Below are 23,202 nucleotides of genomic sequence, written 5' to 3'. Positions count from 1 at the left end.
CCATAACTCTAAACTGCCTGGTTTCAGGAGAGCCAGGTCAGATGTGTGTGTGAATGACTAATGTCGGATGATGAAGAGGAAAGGTACCAGGGAGCAGGCTCATTAAGATGGGCCCCTTGTCTGAAGTTTCCAACAGACGCCTGCTTGTTCAGTGGTCTGCACTCCTGCTCAGGGCTTCTCAGTCGTTGTTCTGGCTGCCTTTCATTGGGGCAGCTCAGTGGCCAAATCAAAGAGTGAACCAACATGGAGATTGCTTCAGAGATGTTGAGCAAGACACTCTTGCAAAACAGGCAGGTAAAGGTGCTACTCTGGAAGAGATCCGTGGTGCATTCCGAGGACAGCAGGTATTCTCAACGAAGTGAGCTTTGTAGAAATGAGCTTGCCTTGGCCCTACTTCTGAGAACACTCTGATTCAGGAGGTCTGGACTATATTACAGGGGAGAAAAAAAAAAAAGCAGGAATTTTGATGGTATCTACGGCAAAGAACCACTACCCCTCCTTTCTGTAGAGGAATTAAATCTTGGGAAGTCCAAGAGGTCTATTTTCTCATTCCAGCTCTGCGTGAAAGTGGACACTTTGAAGCTCCAATATCCTGAGTTCTAATTTCTGAATTCAGTGAATATGTATTGAGTGCACAGAATATGCTAGACATTGTGAATTAAAAGGGGGATAGTCTTAATGGTTTTTACTATTGTCCAGAGAAGTGTGATTCTTTAAGCAACTAATTAAATATTAGTAACTTGCTTTTCAAACCCCCAAAGGAGACCACCAGCCTGAGTGTCTGTAGCAATGAGTATATCCACACTGATGTAGCACAGACTAGCAGATATTGATCCAATATGGTAACACTGCTTTAAACAGTCATTCTGGTTTCACATATTTAATTTCATAATCCATAATTGTTCAAAATCTGTTGTACTGCAAAATTACTCTCGGTCCACGTGACAGCACTAACAAGTTTTGAAATGTTTTTAGAGGTAGTATCAATAAAATGAAAGATGCTGTTTAAAAAGAAAATATTCTTGTTTTTTCTCTGAGGTAAACTTTGGGACTATCAGCTATCGTCCGAAACTTTTTTTGACAATAGTGAATAACTCTAATATTAAAGGCAATTAATCATTATGAGGAATTAGGGGAAGGTAGCCTCAGGCTTGTGTCCCTGGTCCTGAAATGGGGATGGGATCAGAATGTTCAGGACCTTCAGCCTGTCCAAGGAAGGACCCACCTACCAAGTAATTTGACTCTTACCATGTTGCTTGCTGTGAATGTGCTTTATGTGTGTGTGTTTAATGTTGACTTAGTACTATAGAATGCTCTTACTTATAGTTAGGCTTTACTAATAAGAAAAGTTCAAGATTTTAGAATAAACACTACCCATACATTGTTTCCCTGTGAACACATTTTCCTCTGTAAAACAATTTTAAAAGCTAGATTCTGTCCTCAAGTTCATAGTAAGTTCATTCTGTTTTACTTTCTTCTGTCATTAATGGACACTTGAAATTATGGTAAGAAACATTTTAATTCTCAGTTAATAATTACTGGTTTATTCTTTAACAATTGGCACATACAGAATAGAGTATAGCTCTTGGCTTGTTCTCCTAGCCTATCCACGTTGGACATCACAGTGTTTTCTCACACCTTCTTTTCATTTTGTTTTGAAAAGGTTGCCTTTTCTAAGAAAGTTCCACAGTTGACCCTATGGACAGTGTCTCAAGATTGTCAATCCTCATATCCGTGGGCACAGTCAATTAGATCAAGCTCAAGAATTATTAAGAATTATTTAAATAATTGGTGTGACTGTGATTTTCACTTTTCATGGACATTTGGTTAAGCTTCCTTTATATTCCCCCTCCCCCGCATCTAGGAAGTTTGCAAGGCCAGCTGGGAGGCTAATTGAATCCAGCCAGTAGTGGGGGTGTGTTCACTAAGACCCGTTAGAAACCAAGTGCTGGATTTATCATTTTAATCTCAGAAGGCACTGAAAGGCATTGAAGTACAGTATCAGATGTCTGGCCCTGTTGACTGGCCATCTGTGAATTGCATATGCTTAGGATGAATTTTACTCATAGCAATTTCAGCAGCTTGCTTTAGAAAGTAATATGTGAAAGCTCTCACAGAGGATAGAATGTCTCTCTTTCCTCTAAGTAATATCATTCTGGTGGATTCTCAGAGACAGACCCAGAGTCCAAGTGTCCTTTCTGATGACATCGGCAGCTTCACATTTACTAGACAGTGGAATTACAGTTTAGGGGACTAATAGTACATCACCCTAAATATAACCACGATTACACTCTTGCCAGTGGACCAGCATATATGGCCCGATTTAGTATAAATAATTATGTAAGTTAACCACCATTGTTTGTCCTTTGATTGTAAGGGCGAATATTGGCCACTATTATTACATGGGCTTTTACTTGTATTTTTTTTCTTTGTTTTTGGGCCATGGTGAGCAATTCACACTGTTCTATCCATATTTTGAGATGTAAGAATGAATCACAGTTGATACTTGCCCATAAGTATTTGGAAGTCAGCAGAAGAGTGAGTATGCAACAATATCACAGGAGCAATGGTAGAGTTCTGCACAGGATAAAAGATGTCTTTCAAGATTAATTGCTTATAATTCTACCTGGAGACCAGGAATATTCCCAATGAAAGGATTTACACATTTGAGCCTTCAAAGAGCCACTGGTTATATGGTTATTTCCTTGGAGAGTAGGATATAAGAGAAGTGGTAGTTGGAGCAAAGTTCTTGAGAGCACTGGTAATTAAATATGACAGGAAGAGAAGGAATAAATGATGAGGCTACATATTGTCTCTCTGTGGCTTTGGATCTCATCCTGTATGAAAGAGAAATCATTAGGGAATTTTAAACTAGGAACTCACATAAAGAAGCTAATATTTTAGAAAGATGGGGAATAGTCTGTAGGGGCAATGGTAGAAACAGGGAGATCAGGGACTTTGGCAGTTAGGAGATAAAGCCAGAGCAGGGAGATGCAGAACAAGTGATTGGGGTCTAATCTGAAGGCAGAACTGATTGGCATCTATATGTAGGAAGTATAAGTAATAGAGAATGTCAGGATGACACAGACTTCTGACTTGGAAGCCTGGGTAGATAATGAATCCATTCTCAGAGGCTGAGAAGTTGGGGAGACTAAAGTAAAGGGGTGTGACTTCAGCTTTTAAGTATGTCATACTTGAAATGCTGAACTAGAAGCATCCATGAGGCAATAGAATATATAAGTCTGGAGCCCAAGTGAGCAATATTGCCTTGAATTGTCATTGTATTAGGTACTTCTACTTGTACTGCAGTTATTGTCTTTGATCATGGAAAGATCTGACGCCAGGACAACCTCCTGTTTCCACCTGCCAGATATTCGCAATCGGCATCAATATTGAGCCACACTGGGATTCTGGATTACTAACTTCCTTCTAGATTAGGCTGCTGATTAGCTGCAGTTATCTGTGACTGATAAATAGTACATCATACATTTAAGCATATTGGAAATCATGCAATTTGTAAATCCTCAGATGAGGCTCCCCTTTTTTTATTTCAGTCAGCATCATCCAGGTGCTGGGGCACATGCCTGTAATTCCAGCAATTTAGGAAGCTGAAGTAGGGGGAGGGCAAGTTTGAGATCAGCCTCTACCACTTAGTGAGACCCTGTCTCAAAATAAAAAATAAAAAGAGCTTGGGATATAGCTCAGTGGTAAAACTCCTTGGGATTCAGTCCCTAGTACAACAATAACAAAAAGTTAGCATAAGATTACTTGGTTTTGTAAATCAGTAACTGAACTAAAAAGAGTAGCACATGACTTTCTTTTTCTGTTTTTTGGGGTTGTGGAGGTTTCCAGGAATTGAACCCAGGGGTGCTTAACCACTGAGACACAATTCCACCTCTCCCTTTTATTATATTTTATTTTGAGGTAGGTTCTCTCTAAGTTACTTAGGGCCTCATTAAATTGCTGTGGCTGTCTTTGAACTAGAGTTCCTCCTGCCTCAGTCTTCAGGGCCATTGGGATTATAGGCAGGCACAACCATATCCAGCTTTTCTTTTTTCTTTCTTTCTTTCTTTCTTTCTTCCTTTCTTTCTTTCTTTCTTTCTTTCTTTCTTTCTTTCTTTCTTTCTTTCTTTCTTTCTTTCTTTCTTTCTTTCTTTCTTTCTTTTTTAAGCAATAGTTTTTGAACCTTAACTGTTTCCTATAATCATCTGAAGAACTTTTGAAAAAGAAAATGGCTTACTGTACCCCAGACCCAATGAATCAGAATTTCCAGGGGATGGAGTCCAACACACACATTTCTTAAAGCTCTTTGGGAAATTCTGATGAAGTGATTTATGTAGCTTGTAACAAAAGAAATTTTGTCTTTGTTCTCATATTCCTATTTCATATTCATCTCATGAGCTTCTTTAAGATCCAAGAACAGGTTCTTATTTCATTGGTAAATAAGTTTCAGGGTTGCATTTTATTTCATGAATTAGCCTATTAAAGATCTACTGCAGTGTGGGCCCAAGGCAGCAGTAGCAACCCCTGGGAACATACCAAAAATGCACATTATTAGACCCACCTTGAATAATATCCTATGGGGAGAAAGCCCATGGTCTGTGAATACAATTACTCCTGGAGATTCCCACATATGCAAGTTTGAGAACCACGGATAAACGATATGCACATTTCATGCCAGGTTTTGGATCCACAGAGGAATGAGAGAACTGTACTTGTCCTCAAAGGACTTGCAGTTTGGAGTGGCTGAGCAGAGACAGAGAGATGTGTGATGTAATGCAGTATTTTATAACAGATGTGATTTGGTATTTCATTGGGCGCTCACAAAAGAGACAAATTCTACCTCTGAGATTGGAACAGTTTCTCAAAAAGAGAATATTTAGCTGAGTCTCAGAGGAGGAGACTATTGCCTGACCTGCAGGCAAAAGAAAAAGAATGTGGAAATACTTGTAGGCCCAAGCTCCTTCTCGGAGCTCTCTGTTTCTTGTTATTTATTTATTTACTTATTTTTTATAAATGCTAATGTCTTATTACAGCAGATGTTAAGTTTCTAGAATTTTTTAAATGACTATAAGAAAACTTGCAATGTCAAAAGTAAAGTGCCCAAGAAATAATACAATTTACATTTAAAAATGAAAATAGTCTTTTTTTAAAAAGAGTAACAATCCAATTGAAGAAATGAACTGGAGTCTGGATCATAATTGATAGCTTTTTACATTTCTTCCCAACTGTATGATTTTCCCCTAAAAATTGTTATGAATGAGCAAAATGACTACTTTACATTCTTCATATAACTCCTGCTGGAGAAAGCAAAGAAAGAAAAGAAACACAAGTCTGCCTAATTCCAGACACAATAAATCTGTGTTGAATCACACTGGACTCAGACAACGTCTCTCAAATTAATTGAACTATTGCTAGTTGTGAATGAGAAGACACATCAGTTTCCTGATTCATTTTTGAAAACTGTACAGATTTACCTGTTTATTTGGGGAGATCACTTAGAAACAAATAGGTAGATTAGATATCAATAAAGGCTAAAATATGGCTTCTGGTGTTACCTTGTATACTTAGGCTTGTGTGTAAGAAGAAATATAGCAGTTTACTTTGCAGGCATTTTAAGAACATTCATGAAGGATTTTGTTTTAAAAGCAGAAATGTGATACTGACGTTTTACTGCTACGACCTGTGCACAGTGGGTAATGTCATGATTGTTTTAGCAGTTGTATTGCCTTACAAATGATATCATTATGACCATTTCACTGAAGCTCCTTTCATTTGCACCAAGTATGGGAAATAATTGATGCATTGCATATGGTTTCTCTGTTATAAGAAAATTGCATTTGTATGTGAAAAACTGTGCATGTTTTTAGTTTCTTTGACTATACTCATATTTTTTTTTTTTACCACTTTAGTCACTTGAATAAAAACCATGTCATTCACTGAATTTGTATTTGTCCTTAAGGACAGATGAATATGTCCTGAGAATTTCTGATCATTATGTTAAAATTTCAGAAAGTTTTCAAAAGTGATTTTTTAAATGTCAGAAACTGGTTTTGTTCATTCACCAGCAAACATTGAATACTTAAAAGGTAGGGGAGGTTTAATTATAATAATTTTTCATTATTTCCATAATCATTTCCTAATTTTTTCTCATATGCTATTGGCCATTGTAGATGCTTAGAATTGTGCTGAACAAGATAAATTAGATGAACTGTTTTGTTTTAGTAATAACTTTCAAGATCTAATTATTCCAACCAGATTCCTTTAAGTATATTTTAATACAATAATAGAAAGCTAAACAATTATCTTTTTCATGGGAAACAAAACCTCTAGACTTGGAAATTTCATGCACTTTTGATTAAGTTCAAATGAATGACAGAAAATCCAAACATGGTCATTGGAGAATAATTGTAACACCTTTTGGGTTTAAATGTGACTGTTGATCTTAAGGAGTTTTTAAATATTATGCATTTCAGAATTTTTTCTTGACTTGATTTTTTGCTGTAAAATTAATAGAGAATCAGAAACCTTATTTGTGTAGTTACTTTTTGATTCTTTAACTCTACTGACATTTGCTGATAAAATTCTGATTTAATAGACTGTGCATAGAACATATTTATGAGTACAAATTATGCACTACCTTAATGTTTTGCTTTCTTCTTTCTGCTTTTTTAAACCTCTCTTCCTCCATTCCTCCCTTCTTTTTCCCTCTTTTTCTTTCATCTTTGCAAGCTGTTATGAGTTAGTCTTTGCAGAGAAAAATTTAAACAAATGACTGCAAATAAAAAATTGATAAATAACTGCAAAGGAAAAAAATGACAAATGATTTAAAACTATGTTGTATAAGTTTTGAAAGTTAACATCAAAAACATTCACTGTTCATAATAATTTTTAATACAAGTATACATTTACATGTATCTCATTCCTGGAAAAGTGGTGTTGCTAAGGGGTTTTTCTTAGTTCATGGCTTAATGTATTTTTTTCCTGTTATTTGCTGTTAGTTATAATGGGAAGAGAAAACAGGTTAGAATCTACCCACCCAGTTTCAGTTTCCATAAAATAACTAAACAAGATGATTCCAAGAATCCTTGCAGCTGAAAACATCCGTGAAATTAAAAGCAAATCTCAATGTACGTAAGATATGTATTTAAGCATGTCAATAATAAGTATGTTGTCCCTGTAATTTAGATGTTAGAACATTGATGTCATAATAATAATAACACCTTGCATTCGTATAGCACTTTACAGTTTACACAATGTCTTAATATCCATCTCTCTGAGCCTCCTAACAACCCCACAGGATCAGGATAATTATCCACATTTGAAAGCAAGAGACCCAGGCTCAGATTGATTCCGTAATTTGCCCATGATCACTGGACAGGTCAACATTGAGCTGCTGGGGTTTTTTTGTGCCATGCAATGCTGGCTCCTAACCCCCTGCCAAATGTTCCCAAAAATTCTCCTCACACCTCCATTGAAACTTCTGTGGTTCTTAAGCTATTGATGCCTTCTATCACTTAGTCTCCTATTTGTTAATAAGAACACAAAGTATTTTTAACACAAAGTATTCCTTCAAATTTCTGTTATATTTCTATTACTTATGCTTCATGCATGTCCCAATTTCTGTACATTTCTGCATATTTTCTGTCTATTTCTTCTGTTTTTGTTCCTTTCCCACTTTTCCTCTTGTTATGAAGCATTTGGTTTTTAGAATCCAGTTTCTTCTAAGTGTCTTAACTGTTCATTTCACAAGATAGAGGGCAGAGCATTTGTGAACCCTGAAAACATTTACCTTAGGGATCAGAAGTATGACTTTCTAATGTTGTGTTATAAGCTTCTGTAAATTTGCCAGACCTAAAAATACTTGCAGAAAAAAAAGAAATGAGGAGAGAAAGCAATTTGATTTAGTAGTTTGGTCAGTTAGCAATGCCTATGGCAAAATGCGGTGATTCAGTTTCATAGGTTTTTGCGAGTCGTTTCTGTGATTTAAATGAAAGCACATATTTAAACTCATTAAAAGGTGAAACAGCTGTTATGAAAAGAGTCAAATTTAACAAATAATGTGGGCTCTTGAGGATCATTCATTTTCTACATCATAACTTTGTCCGAAGTATCCTGTCTGCAGAGATTCTTGGGAACCTTGACTTTTAAGGAGAAATTGTTATGAACATCAGATTATTCACTCCCAGGAGCTTTGTTGTTTGAATGAATGGAATGTGGAATATGACGTGAGTAGATCTTTTATTAATGGTGATGTACCTTTCCTGAAAGAAATTTCAAAATACATGTTATTTTCCTTCACTAGGAAGGCAGGAACTTGGTTATTGATTATTCCTAACGTAATGGAAACTTTCCAGTACTCCAGCAGAAATTCTCCAAAGCACTTTCACATTTCATGATTATAAAGTGAAATAGGAAAAGTCCTGTATACTAACTGAGTAATTAATCTTTTATTATTATCTCTACACTGTAGGTTTAGACAATATTGCTAGGAGAACACATTGATTTTTTTCAAGCTTGAGATTATGCATTTCCTGAATAAGTAAATCCTTTCCATAAACAACCAGCTAGTCTATTAATTTCAGGATGACTTTAGTAATTGGGCTTCCATGTCTTGCAAAAGTTACTTGAGCAAAAGTAACTTTTAGTCAACATTTCACCTTTAGTCAACGAGTCTACCCAGCCAAGACAGAACAGAGGGTTGAGCAATTTGGTGAAGTGGGATAGCAAAAATAGAAGAGTTATTCAGTTTTTCCCTTCACTTTCAGCCTTCGGGGATGATTTCCTGTTTAAATGCAAACCTAGTAATGTCTCTGGTTTGGGGGGGGGGTGAAGTTGAATGAGAAAGATAGAAGACTTGGGTGGTTATCTGAGTCTATCTTTCCCCATGGCATAGTATTGTTCTTAAGGTCTTGGCTAGAACAGCAAGGTTTTAGATTTGTTGGGCATTGGCTACTAAATATTCATAATATTGTTCAGTTACAAAAACAAGACATTCAAATTATATTCAAGAAAATAAATAGTCATGACTTCAGGGTCTGAACCATGCCAAAGCAGCCAATGAAAATAGGGTACAGAGGGGAGGGAGTTGCCATAGTTGCCATTCCTCTCAGGCGATTTTGTCCATATTTTTCTATTTCTTCCCTTCTGTGGAAGGAAAAGATTAGAGTTCCTTGAACCTCATTTTGAGAAGAGGTTGTACATTTTCTTTCTTCTCCCAGCCTTACATTATCTGAGATAAGAGGTAGGATGAGGTGGTGGCCACAGGTGACATGCAGTGGTGGTGAGCACAAGTGTGTCGAATGCACGCTTGAAGCCTTGAAAAAGTTTTACAGGTTTGGTCACTTCTGAACAGTACTTACCAGGCTGATTTTTAATTAAAAGAGGACCTCTACATACATTATAATACGATAATGAGAATGCTGATCTCGTGGTAGTCACATGTCCTGCTGGCGGGATGTTCTGCCAAGACAAAAAAGGCCCCAGTTACGTTTAAGAGTAATCTTAAAAGTAACAGATAATAGTTAATTAATACCCAGTGTTTTGGAAATGAGACATCAAACGTGCCAACTTTGTAGCATCATCATAGATAGAGAACAATTAAATCATTAAGTCTATCTCTGAGAAAGCAGCTTAGTCTAGCTGCGTAGAGGTGAAACGGGCATTTAAGGGGGAAAATAAGTATGTCTGAAGATGGATTTTCTTTCAGAAAGGGTACCCTCTATTCTCTGACTAGGATGTCACCTGTAGACACTTCCACTGACACTTTACCTATGTAGTAAGTGGAGAGCCCTGACCATGATCTTAGATTGGTTCTGATATTCTTGGGTGAATGTGAACCATGACATAAGTAACTAGATGTGTTCGTGGTTGGGCATACCTGGCTCCCCAGATAAGTGATGCTTACCCTTCCAGCTGTTAATGCTGGCAATTGCAGCTTTGCCTGGTTCAGGCTATCTTGTGCTGTTTGTTGATATTGTTATTTACAGAAGTTGCTTCTGGTCATTTTTTTAGTTATAGATGCCTGCTGGTTGGTACACAGTGGATTGTCAAAGACCAAAAGTTTTTTACTGATAAGCTTATGCTGATCCATAATGAGGGGAAGGGTAGGGAAGAATGGAGAACCTTTGGATTGGGCAGAGGGGAGTGAGAGTGTGTGTGTGGGAGATGTGTGTGTGGGGGGGTGAAGGATGGTGGAATGAGACTGACATTATTACCCTATATACATATTATGATTACACGACCAGTGTGACTCTATACCATGTACAGCCAGAGGAATGAGAAATTGCTTCCATTTGTGTACATTGTGTCAAAATGCATTCTACTGCCATGTATAACTAACTAGAACAAATTTTAAAAAATAATAAAAGAGAATCAAAGTTCACTTGTATTTCTTCTGGGTAGAAAGTAGAATGTATTTGTCATTTATTAAAAATGGAGAAAAATGTTCAGGGGGTTCTTGTTATCTTGAGAAGGAAAGGAAACATTAGGAACACTTCCTTAGCCAGGAATTCACTACATTTGTGAGACAAAAAGGGGACTTGACAAGACAGAGGTCGAATAAGCCACCTGTGCGAAGTGTTCAGAGTAATCACACTATACTTAAAAGAAAGATCTCTACTTCTAAATGGGTGTTTGAAAACTTCCACTGGTTCAAAATGTGTCAAAAAATACCATGTATGAGTAAATTCCCAATTTGAAAACTATTGCAATAGGCTAAAGAATGCATTTGTTCAATGATTCCAGTACTAAATCATCACTAGTAGATAGATAACATTTTTTTTCTCCTAGAAAAAGCAGTAACTTTCTTATAAAAGCCATCAAAGTGATGATAAATTTTTATACACAGGAAAAACAAAATGTGTACATGGGATTAAAATGAGACTATATAAAAAATAATTGTACCCCCAAATCTTGAGACCTGCTATGTAGTGATTTATTTATGCATGTATGTATATATGTTTGGCAAAAATTATTTATTTGCCTTTACTCTCCTCCAGATACTCCAGGAAGGTGCTGGGATGTGACAGGTAGGGGCTGACTTTGGGACCAAGCTGCCTGGGTTTGAGTACAACTTTGAATGATAATGTTGACCAATTTTGACAACCCTTGTGAGTCTCAGTTTCCTCATCTGTAGAATGAGAATAATCATGGCACTTACCTCATAGGATTGTTGAGAGGATGGAATGAAATGCTTTGTGTAGAGGTTGGAGCACATTCCAGTTTCAGTTCTCACCCCGGTCTTTTGGACTCCTGTTGTGGATGAGGGACCTGGGGTTTAGCAAGGTCTCCTTACTCACCCAAAGCCATCCAAATAAAAAAAAGTGACCCTAGACTCTGACTGCAGAGCCAGTGCTCTTGGCAGCTGCATGCTTTGGTCCCAGGTAGCTGCTCTGTGGTCTGCACCCTCAGGGTGTCAACAAGACCTGGGCAGGACAAAGGCTCAGCCTCTCTCCACTCAGCTCATCTCCTTAGTGACCATGAACCCCATTGCAAGTCTCTCAGAGCACATTCATTTTCCTTGTATGGTAGAGAAAAAGGAAGGAGGAAAAGTGGGGTTTTTTTGCATAGTGCTGGGACAGTTTTTGAAATACTTTTCATTCTATAACCCCAATAGTTTATTCATGTGCCATTTTCATATAAAGACTTTATTATGAATACTGTATAGCTCTATTTGTTGTTTCTCTTCTCTTATTCCCCTCTTCTCTCCCATTGTTGATAAAGCTGATATGGCAATGATGACCATGCCCAAATCCTAAGAGTCCAGCCTTTAGGTCTTCATGATCCCCTGGATACCTGAACCACCTCATTAGTGGAAGGCAGACACACCCTACCGGAGCACTTGGCCCTTTCAGCAATAATTCAGCTTCCTCAAGATAGAATAAACAACTTTTCCATTATTATTTGATCTGGAATTAGTTGAGTTGGTTCAGGTCATACATAGTGTACTCATGACTGGTTTTGTGTCAGCTTTCCATCACTATAACAAAATACTGGAGATAATCAGTTTATAAAGAGAAAAGGTTTATTTTAGTTCAAAAATTCTATTCCATAGTCATTTCGCCCTATTGCTTGGAGTCTGTGATGAGGCAGCATAATGGCACGGAGCATGTGACAGTGCAAAACCGTTCACTTCATGACCGTAAAGCAAAATGAAAAAGAGGAAGAGACCAGTGTTACACAGTCTGCTTCAAGGGTACATCTCCAGTGACCTGAACTTCATAACCAATCCATCACCTCCCAATATTGCCACCATGGGGACCAAGTCTTTAACACATGGATTTTGGGGGGGCCTCCAACGTCTGAACTATAGTAGGTTTTAAGATCCACGTCCATACCCAGACATTGCTGGATCCATTCTTAGAACTTACTTAGGTTTCCTGTCTCTTCGCCTTGTTCAGAATAAAAAAGCCTGCAGTGTTATATGGAACCATGCAAATGTACCAGTTATCTATATTTTTATCTATTTATCATTGTTTTGTAATTTGCAAAGTGACAGACTGGCAGTGAATTAATGTATGCTGGAGGCTTGTTATTTTCTACCAGAAACATTTAAAAGTTATTTCTAACGTTGTTTTAAATCTGTGAGTAAAAATAAATTGCTTTGCTGCAAGAAACACCCAAAATGGAAAAGCTAACAGTTCAAAGCTGATAATTTATCTTGTAGGCATTGCTAGTGGCATAGTTGCTTTAAATAGTGAGGGGATTTATTAAATATGTGATTTACAAATGGCTAGAAGGATAGTCTATAACCTTTATATTGATCTTTACCATCCATGAGATTTTCAAGGTTTTAATAACACAGTTTTCAGGGTGGATGCAACATACTTGCTAGCATAGCATTTGTTCCATTTGAAAACCTGGATGCCACAAAAGGAATTGACCATAGAACCTAACATGTAAGCTTTGGGTGGCAAAACATTTTTTTTTTTAATGTAAAGTTCATGATAAGCATTTTTTTAGGGGTGGGGGAGGGATATTAGGAAGAGAGGAATGTGTGATTATGAAGGAAAGATTAAGAAAGTTAACTGTTGTACATTACCTTGATGGTGTTGTAAGCTTTAGGTTATTCACTTTCAAACCAAACTTTGAGCTTAATATTTTGATTTTTTTAACCAATATTGTTTCACTTAGTAGAAACCTAAGAAGACATTTTTTTATTGTTGAAGGTCTTAAAAAAATCATACTAAAAACAAGACAAACCTCCTTATATAAATGATGGTTTGTTGGTATAGCAACACTTTTGGTTGCTTAAAGAATTACAGATTCATACGAAGTAGCAAAACAAAACAAAAAAAAAAAAGAAAGAAAGATACAGGGAGGTTGTGTGTGCTCTTATCAATCTCGACCAATAGCAACAACTTAATAGTGAAGTTTTATATATTTAGTTTGACATCTTTATTTATTGTTAACCTATGTCAGAAGCTCACTGTTTTAATTAGCTAGTGATGTGAATTGCTTTTCACAGTATAACTTGCAAGCTGTTAGGTGAAAGTTGTTGGTCTTTAATGGTTGGAGGCTGTGGAGGCACAAGGAGGGAAAGGGAATGAAAGCAAGAGGGAGAATACAGAGAGAGGGAGGTTGTTTAATTGGACAAACCAAAGTTCTTGTCATTTATGGATTGATTTACATGTACTGAAGTTTATATTCTCTTCAACGCACAAGTGGTTCAGTGTAAGTACTAGTCTATTTATCCTATGTTCGTCGTCATCTCTTTAGTCACTTGCCTTCTTTAATTTAGGTGTAGGTGCCCTGAGAGTATTTGGAAATTTGGCAATGTCATGTTTTTTGATATAGATAATGTTTTCACAGAAGTAACCATTTGTTGAAAAATTCACAGAATGACACAGTTTTGTGTGTATTTTTCTCTACATTGTGTTACACAGTGATAAAAAGTTGTTTGTTGTTGTTGTTCTTTTGGTACTGGAGATTGAACCTGGGGCACTCTGAGCTACTTCTCCACTTTGAGACTGTCCTGCCTCAGCCTCCCAAGTTGCTGGGAGTATAGGAATGTACCACCTTGCTCTTCTACTGTAATAAATGTTTTAAGAATACATATGGGGGAACTGGGAGTAGGAATGAGATGGACATCATTACCCTAATGTATGAAGAAACGAATGGTGTGACTCTACTTTGTGTACAACCAGAGATATGAAAAAATGTGCTCTGTATGTGTAATATGAATTGAAATGCATTCTGCTGTCATATATAATAAATTTCAATTGAATAAGTAAATAATATTTTAAAAAATAACAATACAAATGGTGCCCCTGTACTTACAGCTATCTGGTGGAAAATAGAAAATCTATAGGAGAAGCTAAGATTTTATTAAAAAATTAAGAATATCAAAGAATGTGTTGGACTCCAGAGTCAAGGCAATGCATCTGTTCTTTCTTTCAATATAAATAGCTAAAAGATCTCTTAAAGTGATCCTCCTCTTATTCTTAGTGCAATTTGCTCTTAGTTAATTACAATTTGTTGAAAATAGGGCACAAAATAAGGTGGCAATAATGTATACTCCTGTTCCTGTATATATTCCTCTAAGGAAAGCTGCTTCTTTTAACAGGTATGAAGCAACTGCAGAAGCTTTACAGAAAGACTGTGACATTTTGGGGTAGCCACAGAGTCCTTCCTTGCTTGTTCCCTCCCTGCATCAGGTTCCTCTGGAGCCATATATAGAACATAGGGAAAGGGGCTGGGTTCGTAGCTCAGAGGTAGATCGATCGCCTCGCACGTGTGAGACCCTGAGTTCAATCCTCAGCACCACATAAAAATAAATCAGTGAAATAAAGGAATTGTGTCCAACTACAACTACAAAAAAAAAAAAAAAGAACATAGGGAAAGGAAAGAGACCATCAACTCCTTGATGCAGGAACATTCCTATCACAGAGCAAATGGACAGACATAATGCAGATCCTTTTGTGGCAGCTTCCAGAGCCTTCCAGCCTGCCCAATAGACTGAGCTCTAATTCTTACACCTGTTATATTGCACAACTGTACACTGTATTTGCTATACCAGCAGGAGAAGTTTATTTTAACAGATTGGTGTAATTTGGAATAAACTTATGTGCGTGTTTCATTTTCTATTTTCAGGTCAATTTGACTCAAATGGCATGCATTAAATATTAACTGCCACTGTGTACCAAAAAGTTGCTGGGAATTGGGTTACAGGGACAGAAAATGTAGTCTCCACCCCTAAGGAGCTTGTAATTCAGATCCCCATTCATTGTGTCTCATTCCCCAAAGTGAGAACTGAGTTGAAAGTGGTTTGTGAATTCCTCAGTGCTGAAAGGGACCTGCATGGATTTGCTGAAGTGTATGAAAGGATGTTAGGCATAACAGCTTTGCAGAGCACTTCACAGCTCTGAAATACTTTATCTCATCTGAATAATCATGGGAGAACAGCATCATTTCTCTTGGTGATCTCTTGATCAGGAACATGCAGTAGATAAACTTCAAGCTTCAGTACTCACACAGACCAAACTCATCTTGAAAATCAACACACTCTAAGTTGACATAAAAAATGTTTACTATAAGCTTATTATTTGCATGACATATAATTTCAATTATAAGTTGAGTATTCCTTCCCTGAAATGCTTGAGACCACAAGTGTTTCAAATTCTGTATAATTAATATGTATCAATACAAAATTCATTACAAAACAAAAGTGTTTCAGATTTTGCAGATTTCACATATTTGCTTATACTTTGCCTCTTAAGCAAGCATCCCTAATAAGTTTTGGGTAGAAGATGGATGTTCAACCTCTCTTTGTAAAACCAGTCTTCATTGTCAAAACATCTAGTTTATTCAGATTTACTTTCTGCCAGCCAGAGTCTTACCTTCTTTTCTGAACAAAAGAACTTGTTAATAACTTCCCTTAAGAAATCTATGCCAGTTCTAAACGGATATTTTGATTCTAAATGAATATTTTGATACATGGATGGGATATGGGGGATGGAGGCACATGGTGAATGGCAGCTTGGGAGAAATATGCCACCTTGAGCATCAAGGTTTCCCATGCATAGTCCTTTGCCTCTATCCTCCCAGGATTTCTGGGACATAATTGCTCAGTACTGCCAGCTGTTTTGTGTGGAGCCTGGAGTACCCTTAGTATTTGAAGATAGGGGAGAGGTATGTCTTGATTTTGAAAAGCAGGAGACAGAAGATTGTGGAAGGGAAGGTGGGAAGGAGAACCTGGAGCTGATGACCTGTTCAGGTCAGTCAGTAGTGGAAAGGAAGACAAATGCAGTGTGAAAGCCTATTTATTGTCTGAACCCTCTGGGAAGTCCTATGGGCCCACAGGGAGAAAGTGGTAAAAGGATTAGGAAATTGCTCCAGATCATTTTCTCCAACTGCAGAGCTGCAGATGTACCCTTGCGCAAGGGCCTGAGAATTTTATAAGATTTATATTTTAAATATAGAGGTTAGTGTTTTTTAAAAATTCTTTTTGAGGAGAATCTGAATTTGTCTCAATTCATATACAGAGAGAACCATTTTGTAGCAATAAATCTTGCTTCTCAGCAACAGCGAGGCACTAAGCAACTCAGGGAGACCCAGTCTCTAAATAAAATACAAACTAGGGCTGGGGATATGGCTCAGTGGCAGAGTGCCTCTGAGTTCAATCCCAAGTATATACACCCCCCCCAAAAAAAAGGAGAAAAAAAAAGAAGAGGGGTCTAGCAAGAGGTCTTTAGGCCATTGGTAGCATGCTTTGGAAGGGGATTATAGAACCACTAATTCCCTCCTTTAAAAAAATTTTTTATATTTTTTATTTCTTGGCTCCTGGACATGAAGTAAGGAGTGTGCCATTGCCAATTTGACACCTCCACCACAGGTCTAAAAGCAATAGTTCCACCTGATCATGGATGAACCTCTAAAACTATATACCAGAATAAACATTTTTTCCTTATAAGTTCATTATCTTGAGCATTTGTTATAGTAACAGAAAACTGACTAACATATTCTTGAACTATAATTCTAAACCTGCAAGCAAATGAGGAACTATTTCTAAGTGTTGAAAATGGGGGTTTAATGGGGAGAGGTGGAATCTGTTAAGGTTTAGTTATTCGATATACCCCAGAAGCTCATGTGAAAAACAACTCAAGAAAGTTTAGAGGTGAAATGATTGGGTTATGAGAGCCAATCAGTGAATTAATACCCTGTTAGGGTGGTAACTAAAGGCAGGTAGGATGTGGCTGGAGGAGATAGGTCATTGGGGAGGTGCCTTTGGGTATATTTTTGTGAGCTGAGCTTAGGCTCTCTTTGCTTCCTGGTGCCGGGTTTCCAATTGTTTTCCTCTGCCATGTCCTTCCACCATGATGTTCTGCCTCCCCCTGGCCCAGAGCAATGGAGTCAGCCATCTGTGGACTGAGACCTCTGAAACCATGGGCCCCCAAATAAGCTTTTCCTCCTCTAATTGTTTTTGTGAGGTCTTTTGGTTACAGCAGCCAAAAAAAAGTTGACTAAACCAGGGTCCTCTCGGAATATGCTCTTGGCTTTTACCTTTCTTTTTTGCTTAAACAACTAATCAATCTCTGGCATGTGACTGTTCTCTCAACTCATACATTGATGGTGAAACAAAAATTCATAGTGACACGAATGTGTCAAAGTTTGTAAGCAACTGTTTTAAAACATAGGTGAGAATCAGTGCTGCGCCCACTGCATCTTCTGCCAATGAGTAATGTTGCTTTTTGGAAAATCTTGCTTCAGAGTTGCGTGAGTTTTCTGCATCGAGTTCAAAATTTGGCTATGTGGAGATCAGAAGAATGATTTTCCTCTCTTCCACCAAGTGGAGAATGCTTCTGTAGCTGTATTGCTTATAAACTTTCACAGAAATATGGTATACACATTCTTCATTTCTTGAAAACAATATTAATCTTGGAAGATCTGCATACTTATTTAAGTCCTCTAAAGATTTTCTCCCCATTATAGAGAAATTTTGGTAAATACCAAATGGATGGATTGGACCTTTGCAATTTACCCATTGCTTTTATCATTTAAGATCTGGATTGAAATATTGCAGTGTAATTTTTTAAAAGTGCCTTTCCAGTCTCTTATTCTGCATCTCATTGTTGGGTTACTAAATAACTGGAGGGAGACATTATTTTTGGTTTTTAGGGTGTAGTTTTTTGAACTACAATGTTTTTGTGACAACATGGTCTTTTTCCAATAAAGTTTCAGGTTAACATTAAATAGGCACTGGATGTTTATCTTATCTTGTTTATAGGAGCTTGAGAAATTTTTAACCTATGTATATACTTTACACTATTATCTAGGTTAGAGGTCATTAGAACATTTAGAATTCCACCCTCAACTTCAAAAATCATCAGGTAATGGCTACTGCATTTATATCAGAATATGTTTGGTATTTATGGAGAAATAAAGGTTGCCATGTGGGAAATCATATGTGCAAATCTCTATTTGGAAATCTGTACATTCCGTAACAGAAACTCAGTGATCTTTGCTCAGTAGGGGACTCAATAAATCAGTATATGTGTCCATTGTGAATAAGTGTTGTGACACTACATGTGTGGTGCCAGTTGCTGGTGCTGGGTTATATATAGAGCTATAGTGTGAACTTGAGATGCAGGTCACCTTGCCAGCCCTGTGCCATGTAGAGTGAACCAAATAAATATGCTGGCTGCATGCATCAAACATCTAAGATTACTATTGCATTCCAAATAAATCTCTAAAATCCTAGCACATCTTTATTCACTGACAAACATCAATGTATTGAAAAAGGAAAATATATACAGTTTAAACCAGTAAGTGCTTAAACTGCAGTGATCTCAGTTCACAAATTTCCCCATTGGTCTTCTTGGCACTTACATTGTAGTAGCTAGAAAAACAGTCCTAACCAAAGGAGTGTATAGACCTTCTCTGAAAACATGTGGATGTGACAAGTGCTTTTTTATTTTAGTTTTCAGAGAATTCATTTTTAAAGTACATTGGTTTAAAAGTATTTTTAAGAAACTAGCAGTTGGATTATAATGGAAGTGCTCTCAAGGAGAAGTGAACCCTAACTTGATGCCACTATGATTAGACCTCTTCCTGTAGAAAAAAACTTCAAGAGTTTTTGAAAGTGTTCCTATCATCCAAACAACTCAGGGACATGTATTTTATTTTGTTTTTTTTTTTTTTAGTTTTTAATTCAATTTAGTAGAAAATGGCAGGCAGGTCAGAGTAATGCATGATCTTTAAGGTCCTCTTAGTAATTAGGAAAAGAACTAATTATTTTTGCATGAAATATGATAAACTGATTATGTCTGTGATAAAAGGTTGTAACTAGGACAACTCTTAAATATTATATCAAAGAAAAATAAGTTTGAGTTTGATTTACCTCAGAAATAACTACTGACTCAAGAGACACTATAACTACTGACTGATACCACAAGCCACCCATGTGTTGTGAAAGTCAAATAGCTGGTGGTTATTCATCAGTGACAGGAGTGGACGTCATCTCCTCTCTGTCTGATTGTTGGCTCTGCCCAGAGTTGGCTAGTCATGAGAGAACCACAGGTTCTACCTGGTGAGAAACTTGAGGAAACAAAATTGAATTTCAAGGACAAGGAAAGCAAAATCCATTTAATTTTCTGACTCATATCCCATGTATCATATGCTTTCCTATATTCAGTATATGGTTGCAAGATTTCCTGTTTTCTCTTTAAATTTCTATGTCGCATGGATACGGGCAAAAGTCTCCTTTGAAAAATGGGCTACTGCAAATCATTCTATGTATGTGCCTGAGGAAGCTATGAAGATAGAAAATCTTGAGTCATCAACCAGATGATTTTCTGAATTATCAAGCCAGAAGACTTAAAATATAGGGAATCATAAGAAATCTCTAAGCAGAATAATAGCAGCTCAAAATTAGCTGTCATCTACTGGGCTAGATGAGTATTGCCTTGACATTGTTAAACTTTTATGTTTAACAAATGTTTCTTTTTCATTTTACTCCAGGAAATGGAAATTAACATTGCATTATGGGGAAGCAAATACTCCATGGGAACTTTCTTTTGTCATTTTTAATATAGAACATCACTCTTCAATGTGTCAAGTATTGTGATAAACTGGCATTGTGTTAGCTTTCTGTTATTGTAATAAATGCCTGAGGTAATCAACTTATAATGAGAAAGGTTTTATTTTGGCTCAAGAGTTTTGGAGGTTTCATTCCATGATCTGTTGATCTCACTGTTTTGGGTCTTTGTGGAACATGATGACAGGAGTACATGGCAGAATAAAATCACTCTCTGCATGGCTGAGAAGTGAAAGAGGAAGAGGAAGGGGCTGGAGTACTACTGTCACCTTCAAGGGCCCACCTCCTAAGGAGTCCACCACCTCCCAAAATTACCAAATTAGGAACTAAGTCTTTATCACATGGATCTTAGGGGACACCATAGCTGGCATCCTTTACAAATAGCAAGTGCAGTTCTCTATTAATATGTATCTACACTCTTAAACTGAATAGTGCCTGCCTTTCAAACTGCCATTGATGGCTATTTATATTCAGTTAGGACTGAAAATAGGACTTGATTGTGAATCAGGTTGATAGATTTCAGGAATATGGGGATCTAGACCAGCAGGTCTCAGTGGGTACAATTTCTTCCCTCCCCACCCCAGCAGGTAGCAGGTGATGTCTTAAGAAATCTTTTGTTATCACACTGGGTAGGGCATGTTACTGGCACCTAGAAGGTGGAGGCTAGGGATGCTGGTAAACACTCTTTAATGCACTGGACAGCTCTTCCCACTAAGAATGATCCCCAGCCCAAAATGTTTAGTGCTGAGGTTTAAAAATCCTATGCTAAATAAGCCAACCCTATCCAGCTCACATGAATCCATCTTATTTAATGTTACAATATCATTCACTCTTATCCTTCATTCCTGTTGCTTTGTAGCTAATTATTCCCTTGCAAGGTTTTGTATGTGTGGAGAAGTATAGCAGCCAGCATGAAGTTTGGCATTCCTGACCAGCTGCACTCGGGCCAGCATTCCACCTTCACCTGCTCCAGCTTGCTCAACCTGAAAATTTACCAAGTGAAAGCAAGAACCACGTGAAGACGCCTTAATTAGACCCACCCATAAACTTGCTTAAAAGAGAATCAGTAAGGCGCTGGAGTTAAAAATTGGCTCCTTCAGTGCTGTAGAAACCACATAAATTTAACATAAAACATTCTTTTGTTTTCCCTTCTTTTCCCCCTCTTTCTGGCAATGCAAAGGCACCTTTAGGTAAAGAAATCTTACCGCACCACTCCCTTAGAACCAGAAGAAAAACCAGCTTGTTCTAGCCCAGCTTTGTCATGGAGAGAAGGCAGCTGCTCCATTCTGGAATAATCTTTCCTTGGTAGCAGCCTGCCCAAGGGTGAAAGTGTATTTACTAGTTGGAATTACACAAGTGAACAGTAATTGTGCACCAGTTTCTGCTTTCTGCTACCTTGAAACAATGTTATTTGTGCAAACGTTTTAGATGACTACAACCTAATGGCCTAGAAAAAGAAAAAAAAAAAAAAAAAGCCTTCTTCCAGGCAAAGGTCACTTGGGGCATGGAATGGGGCAGGATGACCCAGCAACTTGGTGAGAATTCACTCTGCCTTTGGATCTTGGAACTCTGCTGCAAACCTTCAGGGCATTCTGTTGGCATTTGAGCAGAGCAGGTGACCAAGGGACCTGTAGGAATTAGGGACAAACTTGAAAAAAAAAAAAAAAAACTACTAGTTAACTTGAATCCAGTAACACTTGTTTTCTCCCCACATAACTCATTGTATATTATAAAACATCATAATTTCTCGAACTTCAGAGTCATTTATGCCTATAATAGTAACTGGCATATAATAAATGCACAATAAATATTTGTTGAGTGAATGTATGAGTTCAGAAGTAAGTGGAGTCTTTGTCCTACTCTCTCATTTAACAAATGTCCACAAAGGTTTTATGATCACCAAAAAAAAAAAAAAAAAGAAAAAGAAAAAAAGTTGCTGTCCTGGCCCCATTCTTTGAATGTCTCCATGATTTACTTGACTCTGTGAATCATGTCCCTGATAAAGACATTCCTGCCATTTAGAAAGAACCCACAGATGAACCATCCAACCAGAATGGGCACCTTCTTCCATCTCATGTACAGCTTTCTTAAAAAAGGGTTTCTATAATTGTTTAAGTTTTAAGCTCTATAGAGACTCTATATTACCCTGTTTGCAAAATCTAGAGAAGAAATAGGTTATGGGGTTGGAGACCCCAACATAACTATTAGTTTTTAAATGAAAAAAATAAATATTTTCAAATGTTTGACCTCATTAAGTAATAATTAATAAAATATTTACTTGATCGTACATTTTAGATACTGCTCCATTTATATGAATATAATGCAGTTGTTCCTCTCTGTATAAATCAATGTTTTAGAGAACCAAACAGAATTCTTATTAGTGAATATTATTAGGCAATACAATAGACTTCATTGTGGTTATTCTCTCATGCGTATAACATACTTTGATCACTTCCACCCTTCCCACTTTTGCCTGCCATCTCCCTCCTTTTGATTCGTTTCTTCTTTAATAATCCAAAATGAGAAATTTTAAAATAAATTGGATACATTTTACTCAAATTTAATGTAACCATATCTTGCTAAACTATTGAATGAACTTTACCTGAGTTAATATATAATTTTTTTTTTCAATAAGAGTCTATGGTTTTCTCATCTAGAAATGCTTAGAAGGCTGGGGTTGTGGCTCAGTGGCAGAGTGCTCTCCTGGTGTGTGTGAGGCCCTGAGTTTGAGCCTTTGCACCACATAAAAATGAATAAAAAAAGTTATTGTGTCCATCTATAATAATAATAATAATAATAATAATAATAATAATAATAAAAGAAATGCTTAGAATTCATGATAGCTAAGTACCTTCTATGTTTAACAAAGGGGCCTGAAGGGAGAATTCTAGATCATATTCGCAGTGGGTCACTGGGAATTCAGCATCTGCAACCTCACTTAGTGGTTGTGTGATTTGGCAGAGGTAGCTTGACTTCTTTGTGCCTCAGTTTCACCTGTCAAGTCTAGGGCTGCAGTGACAATTCAGGGAGGTAATGTGTAGAAGGTGCCTGGCTTATTAAAAGTGCTTGTAAAAGTTGTTTAATTGCTTCTGCTCTTGTAGTTTCCTTATCATTGCCATCTAGTACAGTGGCCACGAGCCACATGTGGTGGCTCTTGGGCAGTCGAA

At 37.2% G+C, this 23,202-nt stretch overlaps 1 protein-coding gene and 1 long non-coding RNA gene across 5 annotated transcripts in view; one reads left to right on the top strand and one right to left on the bottom strand.

The window, feature by feature from the left end:
• The window catches only part of Egfr (epidermal growth factor receptor), a 200,328-nt gene that overhangs the window by 2,932 nt on the left and 174,194 nt on the right, over positions 1-23,202 (top strand). The gene's annotated exons all lie outside the window — the stretch shown is intronic.
• On the bottom strand, positions 6,872-21,681 carry LOC144375332 (uncharacterized). 2 transcript variants are annotated; one of them, XR_013435016.1, is made up of 4 exons: positions 21,241-21,681; positions 11,162-11,253; positions 9,363-9,462; positions 6,872-8,264 (listed from the first exon to the last, which is right to left on the bottom strand). It is a non-coding gene; the product is annotated as an uncharacterized LOC144375332 (long non-coding RNA). The 2 variants fall into 2 exon arrangements; XR_013435015.1 differs by having other exon boundaries at positions 6,872-9,462.

This window comes from Ictidomys tridecemlineatus, chromosome 2 (genome assembly GCF_052094955.1).
Source record: "Ictidomys tridecemlineatus isolate mIctTri1 chromosome 2, mIctTri1.hap1, whole genome shotgun sequence".
Classification (NCBI taxonomy): Eukaryota; Metazoa; Chordata; class Mammalia; order Rodentia; family Sciuridae; genus Ictidomys; species Ictidomys tridecemlineatus.
This window is presented reverse-complemented; position numbering and strand designations above follow the sequence as displayed.